Source organism: Pteronotus mesoamericanus, unplaced genomic scaffold (genome assembly GCF_021234165.1).
Source record: "Pteronotus mesoamericanus isolate MK-2021 breed Mesoamerican mustached bat unplaced genomic scaffold, CSHL_Meso_final scaffold_705, whole genome shotgun sequence".
Taxonomy (NCBI): Eukaryota; Metazoa; Chordata; class Mammalia; order Chiroptera; family Mormoopidae; genus Pteronotus; species Pteronotus mesoamericanus.
Genome location: NW_026555326.1, coordinates 12,104,721 through 12,126,572, shown reverse-complemented (window position 1 = coordinate 12,126,572; position 21,852 = coordinate 12,104,721). Strand labels below are relative to the sequence as shown.

At 38.9% G+C, this 21,852-nt stretch overlaps 1 protein-coding gene across 2 annotated transcripts in view; it reads left to right on the top strand.

Annotated features, from left to right (window-relative positions):
- Nucleotides 1–1,321: 1,321 nt before the first annotated feature.
- Nucleotides 1,322–21,852, top strand: part of LOC129062292 (uncharacterized) — a 75,600-nt gene continuing 55,069 nt past the window's right edge. The window contains exon 1 of one of the 2 annotated variants that reach the window (XM_054563156.1): nt 1,322–1,616. The gene's annotated coding sequence lies outside the window, so the exon portion shown is untranslated. Of the gene's footprint in view, nt 1,617–6,783; nt 6,964–21,852 lie in introns of those variants that run through there. The other variant, XM_054563155.1, reaches the window with a different exon arrangement.

Sequence of the window (21,852 nt, the reverse complement as noted above, 5' to 3'; positions counted from 1 at the left end):
AATTATGAATGTCACATAATCATCCTTTTTTTCTTTTTGATCTCAATTGACCCTCCTGATTTCTTGCCATTTGCATATTTACACATCGTTTGTGCTTCTTTTGCTCACATTGTATGCCAGCCTTTGCCATCTCATTCACTCTGCATGTTTCAATCTCTGGGCTTCCATTTTACTTTTTCCTTCTTAATGCAGTACTTTTCTCTTTCTGTTCTCCCGCTTTACATCCCCACCTTCCTTCTCCTTCACACCAATCAAATTCCTGCTTGCTTCTTGCCATATTCATTATACTACCTCATTCCCATCCCCCAACCCCATTCCTAGAAAACAGCTCACAGAGACTCACCCTTCCCCCTCCAACTCTCAATGCCCACCCCTCCATAAATTCCAGCAGCCTGGCAATCAGTAACTTCAGCATCACACTTCACAGCTCACAGAGTTTACACTACTTGTTACTACTCTCCTTGCGACTGCTCTCTAGGATTGCTGCTTTAAAAAAAAATGTTTAAAGATACACTTAAAAAATATCCTGAGTACAAGTTGAATCTTCTGTTACATTTACTCGAACATTTACACATTTTGTAGATTTATTTTAACAAGTAGCTCTGGTCTGTCCTCAGTTATACAGTGAAGAAAGGCTAGATCCTTGGGGAACACATTTTTCCTTATTATAATGAAGAAAACCACCTAAACATTCAGCAGAAACCCCAGTACTAGATCCACTCGTTCTCTTATCTCTCTACTTCCCCAATCTCAAGCTGACGGGAGTCATTTTCTGCTCTTCCTGGACCTCCAACTGCTTCCCAGTGTGTGTATGTGAGCACACGTGTGTGGCCACTGCTGTTTCTCCAAAGGGCTCACCTCTCTTCTGCCATCTTACCAGGACCCAGGAGGTGGCTCTCCGGCTCTCCCTCTGCCTCTCCCTGCCCCCAACTCAGCTTAGGCTTTTCCCCATTTCTTAACTCCACCAGTGCAGCAGCATCTAGCCGAGCTACTCTGGGGTGTGGGGGTGGAAAGACAGAGAGGGAGAGGGAGAGGGAGAGGGAGAGGGAGGGTGGGAGGAGAGAGAGGGAGGGAGGGGGAGAGAGAGAGGGAGGGAGGGAGAGAGAGAGAGAGAGAGAGAGAGAGAGAGAGAGAGAGAGAGAGAGAGAGAGAGAGAGAGACACTGCGTGTGCAGCTAGGCCAAGCCTGTGAGCCTGCTTGTCACTGGAGAGTTTTAGTTTGCTTTCAGAAGGAGGAGGGGAGACAAGGGAGGAGGAGGAGGAAAAGGTGGAGGGGGGAGGAGAAAAGGGGGGCGCAGAGAAGGGAGAGAGAATGTCTTGTTTGTGGCTTGTCAGCAATTGCTTGAGACAAGCTTCCATGTGTGAAAGCTACTTGGCATGAATGCCTGGGCCGTACCAAGTGTCACCGCAGCAAGAGGGGGAGTCAGAAGAAAAACAGATCAGACCAGAGCAGACAATAGGCCCCTAAAGTGTTCCCCCTAAGTTGCTTTGATGTTGTCCTGGTGTCTTGATACCAGGAGGCCAGGGATTGCAGGAAAAGGGCCTTTTTTTGGTCTTCATTCACTTTCCCCCCTCAGTTTCTGAAATGATTCTCCAGAATTTCTCCTCATAAAAAAGGTAAGAGCCCTAACAATTCCTTCTTCTGTGGCAGGCTTGTCCTCCCGTGCCTGGAAGTGGGGTCTCATTCCTGCGTTGCTCGGGAGCGCTGGGGTCCTGCGATGCGAGCTCCCGCCTTGCCCCTGGAAGTCCTGCAAGGAGCTCCGGGCTGGGGATGGCCCCTCTTTATAGGGAACCCCAGTAACACAATCTATGCCTCTGGGTTGGTGAGGGAGAAGGGGTGGATGGAGAGGGGTGGGAGGAGGTTGTGAGGAGGGAAAAAAGAAGCCTAAAAGAGAGGGAGAGGAGGGCAGAGCCCTCCTTCAGGGCAGCCTCAGCTGGAGCTCAAGGAGGCCTTATGGGCTGGGAACCGTGTGTCCTCAGGCTGTGCCAGGGCCAGCCGGTGCTCCGCTAAGTACCTGCAGAGAATGCGTGGAGCTTTGTGTATGCGAGTGTCTGTGTGTCTGTGTGTGCGCGTGTGTATGGACTTCCCACACACTGCCCTGGCGTGCCTCATTATGAAGGGCAGGTACTCCAGTCCTCATCGCAGGTACCCCAGTACTCATCTCCAGCCCTGACACTTCGAGGCAGAGTGGCATAGCAGGCAAGAGAGAGCAAGAGAACTCTGCCTCTAGACAATCCAGAAACTTTTCTGGTTGGGGATTTCTCTGGGGGGTGGATATTGTAAAGGAGTTGAAGGGTGCCCCATGTCTCAATTTCCCCATCTGTAAAATCCAGAGAGCTGACTGGGGATGATGTCTACCTCCCTGGGATTTGGCGAAAGAGGACAGATTATTTTGTCTAAAAAACGAGGAGAAATCTTCCAGCTAGAAATGTTGGGCGTCATAAAGTCGAAGGATTATCATTATTCTTGATCATCACTATCATGATGATATAACCATTATTAAAGACACCCTGAGATAAATAGATCGGGAACACAGATCAAGTGTCAGAGCATTTCTAAGGAAACAAAAAGCCTTTTTCCACCTGTTGGCTTCTGTCCTTTTCTCTTGTGTCTTCGTTAGATTTATTGGCTGATTTGTTCAGAGAATGGGGTAGGAGGGGTTGGGATTTCCCCTTTCATCCTCCTGTGTGTGTGTGTGTGTGTGTGTGTGTGTGTATTTAAGAAGGTCAATGTGAGATGCTTGGGAGAGAAAATGTCCCTCCTATTCAAGTAGTTTATTCAAGACCTTGTGTTTTCTGGTGCTGGCAGAGCACGTAGATGCATCTGTAAACTCTGCCTTGGAGGTTAAACATTTTTATTGTGATTTTTACAGATTAAATGAAATTTATTTACAATTGCTGTCTATTAGAGAGTAAATATCTTACTGTGTGTATGAGGGTAAGAATGTGAAGGCTGTTTACTCACTGGTGGCTTTGTGGATAAAACCTTTTGATTTTAAAAGTGACATCTTGAGAGATGGAAGTAGTACAGAGGTGGGAGTAAAATCAGTGCTTAATAGTCATCTTTACAATTTTTTTAAAGGAAAAATGTCTGCTTATTTTCTTGAAATGTGGCTTTCCTTTCTTCTGTTCTTACACGGTGATTGCTTCAAGGCTCTCAGTTGGAGCTCTCTTTGAATTCTCTGGGGGGGGGGGAATTTTGCTTTCTACCTAATTCTAGGTTTTCTGTGACTCTGCTACTTGTCCAAAAAAATCTGTAAAAGTCTGGGAGGTGATGCCTCCTTCCATTCTGACTGTAAATCATAGACTCCCTGTGATAGCTAGAGACTGAAGCAAAGAGCCAGCTCTGGTTAAGAACATTATGTTCTTCCCATAGAGGCCTGGAGAATCTGACTTCTGGATATAGGAAAGGATGAAGGCAATATATTAATTGGCTTGGATCTAGCAAGAAGCTCCTCTCCCGCTCTGGCCTCTGTATAATATATCCTCATTAAAATAGAGCTGAACTTCATGGGTTTTCAAAAAGACTTTATTTTTTTAGAGAGAGGGGAAGGATGGGAGAAAGAAAAGGAGAGAACATCAATATGTGATTGCCTTTCAAATGTCCCACACTGGAGACCTGGCTTGCAACCTATGTGTGTGCCCTGACTAGGAATCAAACCAGCAACCCTTTGGTTCGCAGGCCGGCACTCAATCCACTGAGCCACACCAGCCTGAACTTCATGTTTTAAAACTTAATTATTTTGTACTTTGTAAGCAGAAGATCTTACCATGGTTTGTTTCTGGCAAGATTTCAGGGTACAGATATCTTCCAAAACTGTTAGTATTTCAGAACTGCAAGGGAAAAGAAAGTTATTCACTAAATTTTAAATGAGGACACTAGGGCCTAGAAAAGATCAGCAGTGATCTGAGAGGGCACAACAAAAATGCACACCCTGGGTTCAGAGTACCCTGAGGTTCCTCATGCTAGTTTCCCTTTCCCTGGCCTCTATACTTGATTTTGCGCACATAGCTCTTGGGCCAGCCAAAGATAGACACATTTTGGGGTTCTGCTTGCTGTGCTAGATTATAGTAACACATTCAGCCCTGCTCATGGCATAGGACACAAACATGGCAAATATGTCACGACATGTATTTTCATGAATTAAGACCCATATTCATTTGTTTATTCAATTAATATTTTAGGGGCACTTACTATGGGCCAGGCACCTTGCTGGGTACTGAGGATGTAGGAAAGATCAAGGCCAATGTGCTCTTGTTCCCAGGAAGCTTGCTGTCTTGGTGATATAATCAACATTATCCACATACTTAAACAAATTGTAATAATATTGATCATATACATTGAATGACATGCAGATACTATAATGAAAGGCATAAAGTTGTATAAAAAATTGACCTAAAGTTTGTAACTAAACATAAGCTAACTGTCCTTTTCCCTTTGTGGTTGAGCTCTTCTTTCCCTAGCCAACTTCTGCTCTCACAGCCCAGTGTTTGCAAAGAAACTAGAAAATTCTCTCTCCTTCTCCCCAACCGCTCCCCTCCACACACAGTACAACAGAGACACAAATAATATCTGCTAACCCTTTACACTTGTACCATTAAAGAACTTCACACTTACTGTGAGCCGGCCCATATAGCAGTCATCATCTGGGTGATTCATGTTAGTTATAGCCTCTGTGTGCTGTTAAACCCTAATGGACATTGGAGGGGATGTGTGGTCAGTGAGGCTCTCTTCATTTTACTTAGTCCATAGTTCTTCCAGTTGATATTAAAGGCTTAGCTACAGGAAACTCTGCCATTATAACTGTCACCTTGGAATTCCAAAGACAATAATGTAATGAAATGGCTTTTCTTGTGCCTCCCAACAAGGAAACATATCTACAAAAGGAAAGACTTCAATGGGTCTCCTTTTGGCTGTTATTAAAATCTTACTGACTTCCTGAGGTAAAAGGTAGGAGTACCTCCCCCTTCCCCTCTCCCCCATTTGTGGTCTGGAGAGAATGTAAAGTTGAAATACCAGTGACTTCCTTGGAGGCAGATTTGTGTTAGTGCTTGTATCACTGTTTTCAACATTTTATTTTTCTAGTACTTAGAGGTGTTCTTTTCATTGTTGTCCAGACACCTTTTTTTTAGATTAATTTAGCAGTTTAAAAGGAAGACAAATGTGCCTACCCACACATAAATCATAGGTTTGTTGACCATACTTTGGGAACCCACACAGGTTATGTGATTAAGTCTTGTGGTGAGCAAAGTAAGAGTCATTTCTGCACAGCCAATGTTAGGCAGTGAAGTAATCAGCCCACGTTATAGCGACAACTTCACCCAGAGCTTGCCATCCATCTGCACTTGGCACCTGTAGCCATTGCCATCTCTTATGAGACATATGACTTGATTTGCAAGACTTTGATCACTCCAAACATCTCCCCCCTCCCCGTGCCCCACAACAATGTGTTACTCACTACCTGTGGGGGAAGCATCTGAATCTCTTTGGAACCGTAATTCAAAGAATGGAGTAATCTGAGGGAGGAGAAGTTAGTTACAAAGTGCATAAAACAAGAATGTGATTGGAGGAAAGATTTAACAGAACTAGGGGAGCCAGACAGCAATAATACAAGTCATTTTTAACTTTGGAGGAATAAAAATGAAAGCCCCCATGAAATTTTAAAAGTTGCAATGTGTAGATACTGTATATAAATAAAAGTGCTGGAGGTGCTAGTCCTACTGAAGGTAAAATCAACAATGTGCAAGAGATCCCCAAAGTTCCTTGGTTACAAATACTGTTTTTGCATGTAGGTTTATAAAAGGAAATTTTGTGTGTGGGGGGGGTTCCCTCCAAGAGACATAAACATTAGATGTAAAATGGAAATTTTCTTCATTTTATATCTGCTTCATCCTCTTTTATAATAGCCCTGTGAATTAAGTAATATTATTGTTCTTGTGGTATAGTTGAGTAAGGTTATGGGATTCACTCAAGAACTCACAAGAAAATAATAGATGAGATGGCTTGCTGATTAAATTTCTTTGTTAGGCCAAATCTCTTCAAGAGATGAGAAGCAAAGGAGACAATCACCATGATATTCAGGTCCAAGGTATTGTGTTGACATGGCATTAAAATAATTGGCTTAATTTTGCCCCTGCATTTCAAGACTAAGATTTAGAGTGTGATCCAAAAAAAAGGGGGGAGGGGGATTTCCCTAATACTTATGTAACAATTACATGGTTTTAACAGAGTACATTGGACCAGTTTCTGGTTTGGGTTTTGCCAGTCAATGACCCGGGACTTCCCATTCTACTTCTCTGAACCTCTTTCAGAAAGAAGGGATTGAACTAAATCATCTCTGAATTTCCTTCTAGCTCTGTTATTCAGTATTTCTCTGATTATATGAATAGGATCTTCCATGTATTTGGTCTTCTGGTCACCTTATACGAAGCCCAATTTAAGAACTATGGTTATCAAAGGGGAAATGTGAGTTTTGTGGATACATGGGATTCATTCCTATACATCCAAACAATGTTAATATTTTAAAGCAAAAAGCATAATAGGAAAAAGTAGGATTTTAATTTATGGGTTTTTAGAAAATTTCCCAGTCAGCATGCAGGCACATGTGCAAGGGGACTAAAGAATAATTTTCAAAAGAATAGGCTGTTGTGAAGGCATGTCTTCCTGCATAATAAATATGAATTTAAAATGGATGGGAACTGGGTACATCTCTTAGCTTCACCATTCTCATTGATTCTTCATGGAAATCTTGCTGTCCTTTTTTGTACTATGCTTACATATTGTTCTGAAGATGAGAGGAACCAGTTTAAGTAACCCTAGTGCTGATGATACATGCTATGTGTTTAACACTATGGTTTTGGGGATGACAGGACTTTTGACAATCATTATGATATGCAACTCCTGAAGAATATTGTTGAAGACTTGCTGATATGATGATATAGCTATTGCATGTACCTTTAAGAGGTAAGTAATAAACTGGTTCTGAAATGTGGCCAAGAGTAGACAGAGAGGGTAGAGAATGCATGATGTTTTCTTTAATCATGTTTTTTATGAATAATTCCAAGCACCATTTATTTTAAATTGGCTAAACTGTTGAAAAGATATAATTTTAAAATGTCATATGGTAACTCTTTATCCAATTTTTAGATCCTCAGAATAAGTTCCTCTACCATGTTTTAGAAATACCTTACTATGGCAAGGGAGGCCAGTTCAAGGCTGCTTTGGCAATTAGTAAATCAGTGACTCTTTGAATTGGTTTTATTTCTACCTGAAAAAAAAGTAAGATATAATTACTTTCTAATTGGGAAAAGAAATTTTAAAGATTATATATAATAATTTTTGACATATTTTTTCCTTTATTTGTGGTTGCTTAAATTTCCTAACATTGGATATCTTGTTTAACTTCATAACAATCCTAGGAAGTAGGTATATAAGAGAAATGTATTATTAACTATAAAGATGGGAAGTAAGTCTGTGAAATGGTATACCAGCAAACTTTTTAGAATGTAAGAACATATTCTCTAGAAGTATGTATGTTTTGTTTTGTTATCAATGAATGCTAAACTTTAAAGAAAAACATATTCTATATGTTATAATTACTAATGTAATTTTTAATGATCTAAGTAATTACCAAAAGTATTTTAATGCTATTCGCTGAAAGATTCAAAATACCTCTAATCTAAAGCTTTGGAGAGTATTAGTAATTTTGATAAAAACCATAATCACTCTTCTTGGCAAATAAATGCACAAACTCAAAATTAACAGTAATGACAGTTGAAAGAAGCCAAGCCATCAATTTGCTCAGAAACTTGTGAACCTTGAGGTAGTTTGTGGTGTTTTTTTTGTCTAATTCTAGATATATTGGATTTTCTATCTTCTTTGGGGCTTGTGTAGTAAGTATAGGTTTGAGAAAAAAGTTGCTAAGGGTCTGTGGACGAGGGACTTTTTGAATGCAGGACAAAGGCATATACATGCTGTAAGGATGCCTGAACTGGTGATTTATCGTATAGAACTCTGTAACATACTGTAGTATCTAAGGCAACAATAGTTAAAAGAGTGCAGAATTTTAGCTCCTGTGCCAGTGCCTAGGCTGCTACCTTCTGTTTACAAGCCGACTCCCAGTGTTCCTTCAAGACTCATCCTGAGCATTCCTTCTGGGATGCTTCTCAGACCTAAATCAACCTGTCCCTGCTCCACTGCTCCTGGGCTGGGCTTACACTTATGTGGCCCTATTATACTGTCCTGAACTCATCTGCTTACTGCTCTTGGCTATGGCTCCCTCAAGGGTTGCGGCTGCTTTTACTTTTTGTACCCCTAATGCTAGCACAGGGCAAAACAGATCAATAAATGTTGTTGCATGAATAAACAGTTCACATGGAAATATAACTTATTAATTACTTAAACTGAATACAAAAAGAATGAGTTAAAAATCTTAAATTATACAACTTTATATACCACATCAGAAAAAAAGAAATTTTCTTTTATATTAAGGGATTTACTCTTCTCCCCTTTTGCAAAGCATAACTTACAATTCATTACAGAGCATTTTGTATATCCCTGAATCTTCACTTTTCTTATATCTAGCTTTTCTACTCTAAAATTTGTTTGTCATGTTTTCCATTCTTGGACCTTGTGGTTCCCTACCTAAGAGTTTTTTTTTTTTTTATGTCAAAGAATTAAAGGTAACAAATGAGTTGGTGAAGGTTGTCTTGATATTTAGGTAGTAGCTGAAGATGAGAAATTTCTTCTATCTTGGAGGCTGGGAAAATAAAGAGATCTTTGAGGAAGTCTGGAAAATCGAAACATAGATATATGATTGACTTCTAGGAATCTGCAATTGTGCCTCATCTGAAACAAAGATGGAGTACTTAACTTTCATCATCTAAAAAAGGTTTTATGTGCTGAGCCTTCTAGAAAAGGGCCTTCTGGTTGCAAAGAACTGACTCAAGTTTCCTCCAGAAAAGGAGCATTGATTGTGAGGATGCTCACAGAAGGAACTGAAATCAGAACTAGAAATGTTTCAAATACTGAGGCAGCTCTAGGGACAACCTCTTCTCTCATATCAACCTTGTTCTCTCACTGTGTGTTTGCTGTAACTGGGTTCCATTTGCTTCTTGCTGTTTTGGTCTTCTAGTTTTATTCTGAGTAACCTCTCTGAAGCTCCTAGTTTTTGCTCACACCCAAGTATTGCTTTTTTGACTTGCTAAGACCCCCATATCCAGAACTATACCCTCTCCCCTTTACTCCCTTCATGGCTTCTTTCTTTATATTCTGTCACATGTACTTTACCCTAATAATTGCTTCATTCTCTCAGAATTCCCTAATTTAGATTCCCAAGAAAGAATCTAATTAATCCAACTCACCTTTTCATTGCTCTCTCTTGTAGTTTCCTAACCAGCTATGTTTGGCATTGCCCAAGGGTCAGAAGCACATCTCTAGTCAAATTTTCTGTGGCAAAGGGAGGTGGATAGGGGCAAGGTGATTGTCACTTGATATAAAACTGAATTACCTTTCAGTAGGAAATATGGAAGGGCGAGCTTTCCTTCTATACAGCTGGCAACAAATGTATTTGACATATCTAATACGTCTATTATGAAAGTCCAAGAAATTAAGGATAACAAGACTATTAAAAAATGAAATATTTCATGGATGATGATTAGTACTACTGTGATAAGAACATGGGAACAAATGGCAAATTTATAACCAGGAGAGAAATTGGGAGAGGGAAGTGTATTAGAATTAGCTCTTAGATGAGTGACATCATTTCATACATTTATTAAAAAGCAAGAGTAGGTGAATAGTGAAAGTGAGACTATATTGACATGGATGGCAGAGGCTAATTTAAAAAGCAAGTATAATCTTGGAATTAGGGACCAGGGTGAGGATAAATAGGAATACTAAGCTTCTTAGGGAGTTTCTGCGTATACTTTATTCCTGAATTTTCTTCCTCTACTCTGCTCTTTCTGGAATAATCTGTCACCAACTAGTGAAGTAGCCCTGGGCTGGTTATTTATTCTCCCTGAAACTCAATTTATTCATCTATAAAATAAGGATAATAATTATTATTTCAATAGCTTATTATAAGAATTAAATTAGATGGCATACTATAATTAAAATGACTGGTACACTTTATCTAGGATGTCATAGGTGCTCAGTCAATTGTAGCAATTATTCAAGCACAGGAATGAAGGAAACTTTAAGCAATGTGCTGGAGGAACGTTTGCTTGTTGTATAATCTATTTCTTATAACAACTCTGAAGGACTTATATTATTATTTCTATTTTATGAACAGGATACAATAATAATATTTAATTTGTATTTGCTATGTTTAAGGCACTGAGCTATATATACTCTTTCATGTGTCATATTATTTAACCCAAGATAGATGCTGTTAATGATCTCATCTCATAGTTGAAAAAACTGAGAAGTAGAGAGTTTAACTTGCCCAAAATCATACAAGTGGTCATCAGGGTTTATTTATAACTCTATCTGAACTTAGGTCAGTCTGACTCCAAAGTTTTCCAAAGTCATATTCAATGAAAGTTAATGTGACTGAGTCAAGACTCAGGTCTTGTTTAGGGCAGTACTTCTTCAGTTCACTATCAGAGATACATGCTTATTGAATGACAGATTGTGCCTCTGAATCTGAGCTCCATGATTAGACAGACGAGAGAAAATTTTGGAAAGGGTACAAAGAAAAATTTTTTTAAAAAATTAAAATACATCAAAATAAGTCTTCTCAGACCTGATGAAATAATTTGACAAATGTGTTGAATATCTATTGTGTGTCAGGCAATGAAAAATGAATTTGGCATTGTAAGAATGCCAGATGAGTGAGGTTGAATTCTTGCCTGCAAGATACGTTCATTATGGTGGAAGGAGATAAATGCTCATACAACCAATTATAGAGCATATAGCAATGAATCAAGAAATGGTGGTAGTCAAGAAAGAACAATTTAGTGGTGAAAGGAATGGTGGAGAAAGGAACAGGGGAAAGCTTCATGCAGGAGATGACTTTTTAAAAAAAATTATTTTTAATTCGTGTTTATTTTATTACAGTTGTCTCAGTTTTTCCCCCTTTGCCCTCCTCCACCAATCCTGTGGGCCCCATCCCCCCACTCCCACAGTCAGTTCCCACTGTGTTTTCCATGTCCATGGGTCATTCATACATGTTCTTTTTCTAGTCCCTTCTCCTTCTTTCCACCATAGCCCTCCTTCCCCATCCCCTCTGGTCACTTTCAGTCTGCTCCATGTTTCCGTGTCTGTGGTTTATTTTGTTCGTTAGTTTATTTTCTACATTCCACTTGTAGGTGAGATTATATGGTATTTGTCTTTCACCAACTGGCTCATTTCACTTAGCATAGTATTCTCCAGTTCCATCCATATTGTTGCAAAAGGTAGGAGTTCCTTCTTTCTTTTTTTTTTACTTATTAATTTTTTTATTGTCAAAATGCATTTTAAAATACTAAAAAATTTAAATCCATTATAAAGCCTCAGTAATTAAAAGAACACGACACCAGCACAGAAATAATCATGTAGATCAATGAAATAAAGTGAGCATTCTTGAAACAAACATATATATCTGTCTAGCAATGTAATATATGACTAAAGTGACACTTCAAATCAATGGGGAAAATAAGGCATATTCAACAAATAAGGTGTATGGACCACTGTTACTTGAAATAAAACAAATATAGAGCCCTATTTTGCACATTATACAAAAAAATATTCAGCTGAGTTAAAAATCACTATGTAAAATATAAGGAGTTTTACAAGAAAATACAAAATAATATCTTTCTTAACCTGACATAAAGTATTCAAACCCAGAAGCTATAAAATAAATATTGACAATATGACTATATGAAATATTTAAGACTATACAGAAATGTACATATAAAAAAGTTAAAGGACAAGTAATAGAATACGAAAGTATTTGCAACACATCAGTTAATAGGCGTTTTTTTTTTAGGGAAAAAATTCTACAAACATTTAATCAAAAAATGGATAAAGAATACCAAAAGGTCATTTAAAGCTTTTTAAAAATAATAGAAATAGGCAAGAAATATACAAAAACAGGTTTAGTTTCAACAAATAATAAAGTAACAATTAAAATAACACATCATTGCCACTATCAGATTAATAAGTATTAAAAGTATTGGTAATATCAAGTATTGGTGACTGTGAAAGGAACTAGGTATTCATAGACTCGTTTTCTTCATCATCTTAAAGCAGTCCCTTTAGCATATTTTGCAATGCTCATTTGGTGGAGATGTATTCTTTTAGCCTTCTTTTCTGTGGGAAACTCCTTATTTCACGTTCCATTTTAATTGAGAGCCTTGCTGGGTCGAGCAGTCTTGGTTGCCGGCCTTTGCTTTCCATTCCTTGGAATTTTTCTTGCCATTCCCTTCTGGCTTGTAGTGTTTCTGTTGCGAAGTCAGCTGCTGGCTGTACCAGGGCTCCCGTACATGTTTCTCCCTTGCTGCCTTTAGGATTGTCTGTCTGTCTTTGATATTTGCCATTTTAATGATGCTATGTCTTGGAGTGGGCCTCACTGGGTTCCTCTTGAATGGGACCCTCTGTGCTTCCTGGACTTGTGTGACTTTTTCTCTCCTCAAGTTAGGGAAGTTTTCTGTCATTGCTTTTTCAAACAGGTTCTCTATCTCTTGCCCCTCTTCTTCTCCTTCTGGTATCCTATTAAACAGATATTACTATGTTTCAGGTTGTCCTGCATTTCCCTAAACGCCTCTTTATTCTCTTTTAGTCTTTTTTCATTTTCTTGCTCTTTCCGGGAGCTTTTTTCCTACCTTATCCTCCAGCTCGCTGATTCAGTCCTCTGCTTCATCTAGCCTGCTTTTGATTCCTTCTACCGTGTTCTTCAATTCAGAAATTGTACTCTTCATTTTCTCTTGTCTCTTATTGATAGTCTCTATGTCCTTTTTCATGCTAATATAGTTTGCAGTAAGTTCCTCGTAGTTTCCCTGCAGTCTTTTGTAACTCTCTGAGCTCACTAAGCTTATTGACCTTCCTTAGAACTGATGTTTTGAACTGAATATCTGATAGTTTACTTGCCTCTGTTTCATTACGTTCTCTTTGTGGGGATTCCTCCTTTCCCTTCGACTGGGGGGTGTTTCTTGGTCTTCCCATTGTTTGTGAGACTCTCCTTTTTTGCTTCTGCTTCTTAAATTGATCTGTCTTGACTTCCTGACTTTGTGGTGTGAACTTTTATGGCAGGAGACCACTGTTTTTTCTTTCTGGATCTGCCTCTGATGATGTCAGATGTTGACCCTGTCTGACCTTAGGCAGTCTGTTCGAGACTTCCAGGAATCTACTGTCTGTGGATGTCTCCTTCAGTTGTTAACCTAGTCACTGTGCACTCAGCAGTCAGGCTTAGACACCACAGAGCGGAGCAAAGTCCTCTCACTGTGTTGCCGCTCAGGGGAGTGGTCTGCCTGAGCCAGATGGCTGCTGCTCTATGGGGGATGAGTCAGCACTGGATCCCACTGGCTACTCTTTCACTTCTCTCCCCAAAGCCTCCTTCCCCAGTCTCTCTTCAGGCGTCTCAGCCCACTCTGCCTCTGCCTTTGTTAGAGGCCAGGGTAAATAGCTCCTAATAAAAATGTATGTTTTGGCCCTTTAAAAGGTTCTTTGCATCTCCAGCTGCCTGTCTCTGGGGGAAAGCAACCCTGCAGCTTTTTACAGCTGGTTGTTATTTGTGTACATTTTGGGCTCTGGTGCTGTGGGCTGGAGATCCCTGCTTATGGTTTAGATCCTGCTCTTCTCAGGGGTATCCAACTGGCCTTTTCAATATCCTTCTGTTGCTGCCACCCAGGGCTCCTTGCCTGCCTTCTCAAGCCTCTACTGCACTCCTTACCTGTTAGGTTGTGCTAAAGCTGATTCTTCTGTCTGTCCGAGCTTATAAGGCTCTTCTCTCGCTATTGTTCAGTTGTTTGTTCCAGGTGATTTCTCCACAATTTAGTTGTAATTCCAGGTTGGTCCTGGGAGGTGGTCACTGTGAGTTCCACTCACTCCTTTGCCATTTTGATTCTCTCAGGAGATGACATTTGCAATGGTCTTTGAGGGGAAAAATTCAGAAGTATGGGGCAAGTAAACTATCAGATATTGAGGTCAAAACAGTGGTTCTAAGGAAGCTCGATAAGCTTAGTGAGCTCAGAGAGTTACAAAAGACTGCAAGGAAACTACGAGGAACTTACTGCAAACTATATTAGCATGAAAATGGACATAGAGACTATCAATAAGCCTTTCACAGTCTCCTTTTTCTTCGTACCAATGATTTTATAAAGGTTGGTATAAAGTAGCTAACTGTGACGGTAGTAATTTGACAGAGAATATTGTTTTCAAAGTTAGGGTCTTTGCCATGGCTGGTGTGACTCAGTTGGTTGGAACCGTCGTTCTATAAGCCAAAAAGTCATGGGTTCAATTCCCAGTCAGAGCACATACCTAGGTTGCAAGTGTGGGTGTGTGCAAGAGGTGACCAAAATTGATGCTTCTCTCTCACATCAATGTTTCTCTCCCTCTCTCTCCTCCTGCTTCCTTTCTCTCTCAAATCAGGAAGTGTGTCCTTGGAGGAAGATTAAAATAAAAGATTAGTTTCTTTGATTAAATGGAGAAATGCCTACATTTATTAATCAGAAGAATATATTGACATTTTCCTGGTTTGCACTTACACATATTTCTATGGAAGAAGTAAGAAAACAGAATCCTCTGTTTTGTGCATTGTAGGTTGGGGATCTATAGTTGTCTGACATTCCAACAAGGGCTTTCAAATTCCTCAAGTGGCCCAATGATACACCAGTATCAGTTCTTGTCTATATTGTGTGCTATTATGTAGTACTAAGATACTGTGTGGTGGGGTCATTTATCTATCTACACTTTGGTTGGAGATTGTACTCTGTAGTTGGGAATTACCCGTTTTCTTTACATACAATACCAAGCTTTCTGAATTTTTTGGTGGGGGACAGTCCTAATTTAAAACATTCTGTTTGTCCCCATAAGTATGGTTGGTAGTCTATACATTCTGATTGTTATTTCAGGTTACTAGTTAGAGTTCCCACAGCCTAATCCTGTTTAAGAAATGTTCTGCATATGGACTTCATCTACTTGCACTGAGAATGTACGTATTCATCTTTGCGCTGTAAGATAGAAACCCAACTAAGATCTCTTGTTTTGTTTGATTTGGTTCTTTCCCTAAGTTCTTTTATCAGTTTCTGTCAGTAGACATTATGCTCATCCTTTCTTCAAGACCTTGCTCAAATGTCACTTTCCTCATAAAGTCTTCCTCGATTCTTAGATCTAGCTTCATAATTGGAGTTGACTATTTCTGTGACTACAAGAAAACATTTTAATGATCTACATTGATGTTATAACTTCACCTTAAAACCAGACTTTGGCATTGGATCCTTTCATTTCAAAGAAAACAAATCTTTCTTGTTACGTTATCTTGTACTCCTTTTTTGGAATGATCATAACAGCTATACGTGTTCACTATCACAAATACCTTAATAGGTGATAAACACAAGGGCAGGGCTTCAGGTTCTCTTCACCTATGTCTCAAAACACCCAACAAGGTCCCTGCCTTACAAGTTCAATGCTCAGAGGTGTTTACTAAACTGAATTGAATTCTTAGCTTTGTTGTATTGGCTTCGGATTTGGTAGCATTGCTGTCTGGGCCCCAATTTCCTTTTGGAAAAGAAACATTGCTTTAAAAAAATCTTAAGTGATTTTAGGATGAAACCACATAATATAAACAGTAATTATAATTATTATTAATAAGCATCATTAAAATAGCATGAACTGAGAGAAGTACTTCCTTTGCATGTGTTTGCTGGCAGAGTGAGCAGGCTTGATAAACTAACAAGTCTTTTCCATCTCTAATATCTATGATTCTTTGAATTTTTATGTAGACAAGTACGAGCTAATGTACACTGGAAGGAACAATTGAAACAGCTCATACTCACTGATGGGCTCTGAATTACTACACTTGTAAATGCTCAGGAAAAAGATCTTGAATTCATTGTGGATTGCTCAATGGAGACATCTGCTCGTTGTACAGCAGCAGTCAGAAGAATGAATGAGATATAATGGGCTGTATTAACTTTGAGAATGGGATAAAGAATAATGCAGGAAATAATATAGTGCACATAATTTGGCATTGACTATTTCTGTAATTACAATAAAACATTTTAATTATATACATTGATGTTATGACTTCACCTTAAAATTGGAATTTGGTGTTGGGTCTCTCATTTCAAAGAAAACAAAGCAGAAATACAAAAGATCCAGAGGAAAATAACAGACAGTCTCTAAGACATACAAGGGACTTGCTTGTAATGAGAATGAAAATACAAGGACATTTTAATTTGGATAAAGGGATGGCGGGATTACATTGTATGAATTTATTTAAAATTAATGAAAATTTCAGAAAATTGCTAGAGCTAGATTCCGATTATCTTTGGTAATGGAGGTCAGAGACAGGCAAGATCATTGAAATCCTTGATAATCTCCAACCCTCATTTTGCCTGTTAGTTGCAGCATCTTGTCTTAGGAAAAGTTCTAACAGGTGAACAAATGCAAGACACTGCAGCCCAGGGTTTGTGAACTAAATGGCTCGCAAGAAAGACAGTCTCAGGTTTGGGAAAGCACAGAGAATTGGGAATAAGATGACCAGAGTTCTAAAACCTGTTCTATAACTATTATTTGTACAATCCTGAGTGATATGCTTAGCACCTATGAGACCCAGTTCCCTCATCTGTAAAATGGAGATTATAGTAATATTTATTTTATGCGTTTGTTGGGAGAACTAAATGAACTCACTGGAAGTAGTTGGTGAGCTGTAATGTATAATGTCAAGAGCTGGTTAGCCTGCTTCCCATTTGGCTTGCCCATCTTAAAAGTAGACATGGCTCCCAGCACCTGGGGGCTTACTTACACCATGCCTTCCCTTCTCTTGAATCTTCTACTGTTTATGTTCATAGCACGAGATTTTTAGAAGACGTATGCAACATTTTTTCCATCTCCAGACTCATCCTCAGCATGCCTTTTCCCTTGCTCCCAGGAAGGCTTAAAAATAATTTTGCATATGTTTTTATTAATGCATGATTATTTAAAGGTCATCTCTTGTAATTTTCGCAATAGCCCCTTGAGGTACATACTGCAATTATTCTCATCTTCCAAATTCAGACACTGAGATACAGAGTTTACCTAAGGACACATAGTAATGACAAAATAAAGAGGAGTTAAACCTATGCCGTCTTGATTTATGAAGTCTAGAAAACTAACTTATGTGACTATACTGATCCCTTCCCTGGGGAGTGACTGGCTTTTGAGTATTTTCCCCAAGGACTCCTATTCTCTTTGGCATACAGTTCACTGTGGTGCCTGTTCTAAGCCTTCTCTTTCCCTGGAAGAAGTCATTTTGTCTGCCTTAACACCCTGTATTGTAGCTCTTAAAACATTATTATGCTAACAATGGTAGAAACCCTTATACTCTATTCAATTAATAGTTGGTGATTTAACTGAACAAGTTAGTTAAAGCAGGAATCACACAAAATTATGGAATCATTCCTTAATCCTTTATTTTAATGTTAAACGTCTCTCAAGTTTTTATATAGGGCCAAGACCTTGTTATTTGAGTGTAGGGCCTCTATTAGAGCTCTGTGTCCGATTTATTGCATAAGCCACACCTCTGAGGCTTTCACAGGGATTTTGTCTTGGTTTCTTTAAAGTGGAGCAAGATCTTAAAAACATTTTGTGAGGCATATTTTTACAGGTTTAGCAATGTCCTATAGTTGGACATTACATTACTCTCCCATGCCTAGGTTGACAGTACATTTTTTTATTAACTCACCTTTAATATTCCTTTTCCAAGTATTCAACTTAGATCTTGTAGATACAGATTACCTCTTTTGTACTCATATTTCATTACTGTAAGTTTAATTAAATTGTGTATTTACAGTGATAGGAAGAACTAGTACAAATACGTTCAGGAACATACTGACTTTTGATGAGCAGACAACTCCACTGGTGAGAGTAGCAGAGGACAGAAATCTTAGAGTAGCTTACTACTAGCTGTGATCACTCAGCATGTCACGGGCCTTATGTCTTCACATTTTACTGAGGGAATGGAGACTGCTGATTAATCAGTAAGTGTCAGTCACTTAAGAGAGCCCCTGCTCAGTATAGCTTCTGTTCCATGTCTGGCCTAGAAGATAAATGCCTTAAAGATTTACCTTTTATTATTGTAGTTAGTCCCAGAACCTAGCACAGTGATTGGTATATAGTGGGCCCTCAATAAACATTGACTAACTAGCCAACTTACCATATCAACAAAAACAAAATTCAGGTTTACTACTGCACATCTTCTAGGGGTGGGGGAACCAGTTCTTAGCAATAATCTGCTCTCTAGAAGAGTTAGATTAAGAAGAATGAGAAAGAACTAGCAAATGAATTTCTAATACTGCTGTAATGAAAGGTATATATAAAACCAGTTAGATGTAAGGCAGCATAAGGAAGTGCATTTTGTGTCATAGGTAATTCACCTGGGTAATTCACTAACACTAAATAACAGTGAGACGATACACTTGATACAATTTTAAAAGATTAGATATGTTCTTACATGAGAAAAAAATCTACAATTACAACCACAATATCTGACTACAAAGTCTCTGTAATGATTATGTTCAAGGCCAGCCAGGTCAAGAAAAAATTTCCCTTATTGATAATATCCTTGCAGCATTATATTATTATATGCTCCTTGTGACAAAGTAAAGGATCTTCAGCTGAGCACCAGAAGAAAGAAGTCAAATCTGAAGGATATTAAACTTGACAGAGATATTCTCTGGTGGGTGATTAGTTTGGGAGATGCGGATAGGTATTGGTGATAGCAGGGATATTCTCTTTCCTAAGATGAAGCAAGCAAAAATATTTAGCTTTGTGCTCAGTAAATGCTTGAATTAAATATACTGAGTGGGCAGAGATGGAAAATTACAGAAAGTTTACATGACCACAGGAAATGTAATGAGAAGGAATATGTGTGTGTGTGTGTGTGTGTGTGTGTGTATCTAGAGAGAGAAAGAGAGGGAGAAAGAGAGAGAAGAATACAGATAACCTTCCATAGGATCTGGTGCAAACATTCTCATTAATTTTTAATATTGAGAGTCTGTAGGCCAGTTCTGATTAATAATTCTTGAAGACCTCCCTATTCCTCAAGAGCTTATGAAGCCGTTATCTAGAAAAAGGGAGAATGAAATTAACATTATATTGAGTACTCATTGTATGTACTTATGCTAAGTGTTTAATATATGTTGGTATATTACTTTGAATATAAGTTGCAATTGATTTTTGTAAGACCCCATTATTTTATGTGCCATTATGGAAGAAATAAACCACTCCCAATTAAACTATGGCACACCATCAATGTTAAAATTCACCTTGGTTTCAGAGCTATTAAAATATGAAAAATAAGTACCTTGGAATCAATGAGATATGCTACCTCATTTAATCCTTCCAACAACCCTTAAACTAATACAGTATTAATATTACCAGATGAGTAAAGTGAGGCTCAGAGAAATCCTATCATTTGCCTCAAGTCAAATAGCATGTCAAGTGTCACAGTTGGAGTTTGACCCAAATTAGTCTGTTTCCAAATCCACTGCCCTTTTCATAATACTATGCTGCTGATTAAAATCCGTGCTTGCCCAGGACTCAGAAATTAAACAATAATAATAAAAGCATTGTATTTTACTAAAAGTATTTCCCTTTGGACTTATCTCCCAAAGGCCTTTTCTCAGCAGTGGGGGACAGGGAGGGGTGTGTCTATAAATGACACTGGAGTCAATGATAACTATGGATTACTTAGAACAAGAGGGAAACTTGAGTTCCTCTGGCACAGTCTCTGGTGCTTGAACCCTTGATGAAAAATAACTCTTCCCCCAAAGAGTCATGTGGCCTCTGAGAAGCACCAGTAGAACAGGGTTACCCCGGCAGCTCTGAGCACCTGGTGTAGGCTTTGTTCACTGGTCCTAGTTCTCTCTGTGGAGATAGGTAAAGTTGGTCTCACTGTCTCAACACCACATAGCTCTTCCCATATTTGTAAACAACTATTAGGGTCCCTCTAAGGCTTCTTTCCTCCAAGTTAAACATTCTGAGTTCCTTATAGGACATGGTATAGAAACATCACTTTCTGGCACCTCTGCTGAATACACTTTAGTTTGTCTGTATTCCTTTTAAAAAGAGGGATTCAGAACTGATCATTGTGCTCTATAAAAAAGAGACAACTATTACTTCTCTTGCTTTAGGCCCTATACTTCTCTTGGTACAACCTGTGAGTACACCTTATTTTCTAGCACCTCATCACGGAAGTGTAAACTCCTTCTTCCCCTGCTCCTTCTCCTTTACTCTTCTCTCTTTCTTCTTTTCTTAAAACACATGATATTTTGTAGGAAACCTGGAATTTAAAATTCATTTTGTTAGAATTGACGTTTTGAGGGTTTTTACTTTGGTTTTTCCTTCCCCATTTGATGGCCATCTCTTCCAATTTTGTAACATCCACAAATCAGATTGTTTAAAGAATGTTTTCCTTTAACTAAATCATTGCTATGCAAATTAAGCAAGACAGGACCAAAGACAGAGTCCTCTGGGAGGTCATAGGAAATCTTTTATTCATTCATTCATTCATTCATTCATTCATTCAGTATCCTGACCTGAGGACTTTTTAAAAAACTCTTTCTTTCTCTCTTTCTTTACTTTTCTTTTCTCTTTTCTTTTCTTTTTTTTCTTTTCTTTTTTATTTTCCTTTCTTTCTTTCTTTCTTTCCTTCTTTCTTTCCTTCCTTCTTTCTTTCTTTCTTTCTTTCCTTTTCCTTCCTTCCTTCTTTCTTTCTTTCTTTCTTTCTTTCTTTCTTTCTTTCTTTCTTTCTTCCTTTCTTTCTTTCTTATTTTCTTTCTTTTCTTTCCTTCAAAAGAGACAAAGGGAGGGAGAAGGAGAGGGAGAGAAGCTTCTTTTTTGTTGCTTCTCGTACAGGCCCCGACCTGGGGCAGAACCTGCAACCCAGACATGTGCCCTGACTTGGGAACTCACCTTTTCACTTTGCAGAACAATGCCCAACCAACTGAGCCAACTGATCAGGGCTTGAGGACATTTTTTTGTTGCTTTTTAGAGAGCAAGGAAGGGAGAGAGAGAAACAGGAAGGGAGAGAGAGAAACACCAATGTGAGAAAGAAGCATTGATTGATTTCCTCCCGTACATGCCTGGACCTGGAATCATATGCACTGGGACCAGGGTCTGAACCCAAAACCTAGATATGTGCCCTGACTGGGAATCAAACCTGCAACCCGTTGGTTAAGAGACAACACTCCAACCAACTGAGGCACACTGGCCAGGGCATAGTGTTTGGTTACTAATTCACCAAATTCTTCTGTCATGCCCCTGTATTTCTCTATCTTGTTTATAGCTGTATTTCTCTATCTTGTTTATAGGGACACCAGAGCTTTCATGACATCCTATTTAACTTGGGAAAAACCTCTGAATACCAGATATTATTGTTCCCATTTCACAATTAGGCAAACTGGGCCCCAGGCAGGTGAAGTAGCTTTCCCAGGATTATCTGTTGGTTAGATACAGAACCAAGGTTTGTATATCAGTTTTTATGTTCCTTCTCCTCTACCATGGCTGTACCCCTTGTGATTTACTTTCCTATCCAGGGATGGTATTTTTCCTATGTTTTCCTGAGCTACAGGAGAGCACTTTTTACTTCAAAGAGCCAAATGTCATAATAAAAGTGCACTTTCTTCCTCCTTCTCCCAGAGAACTACAGACAAGAAAGTAGATACCACACTC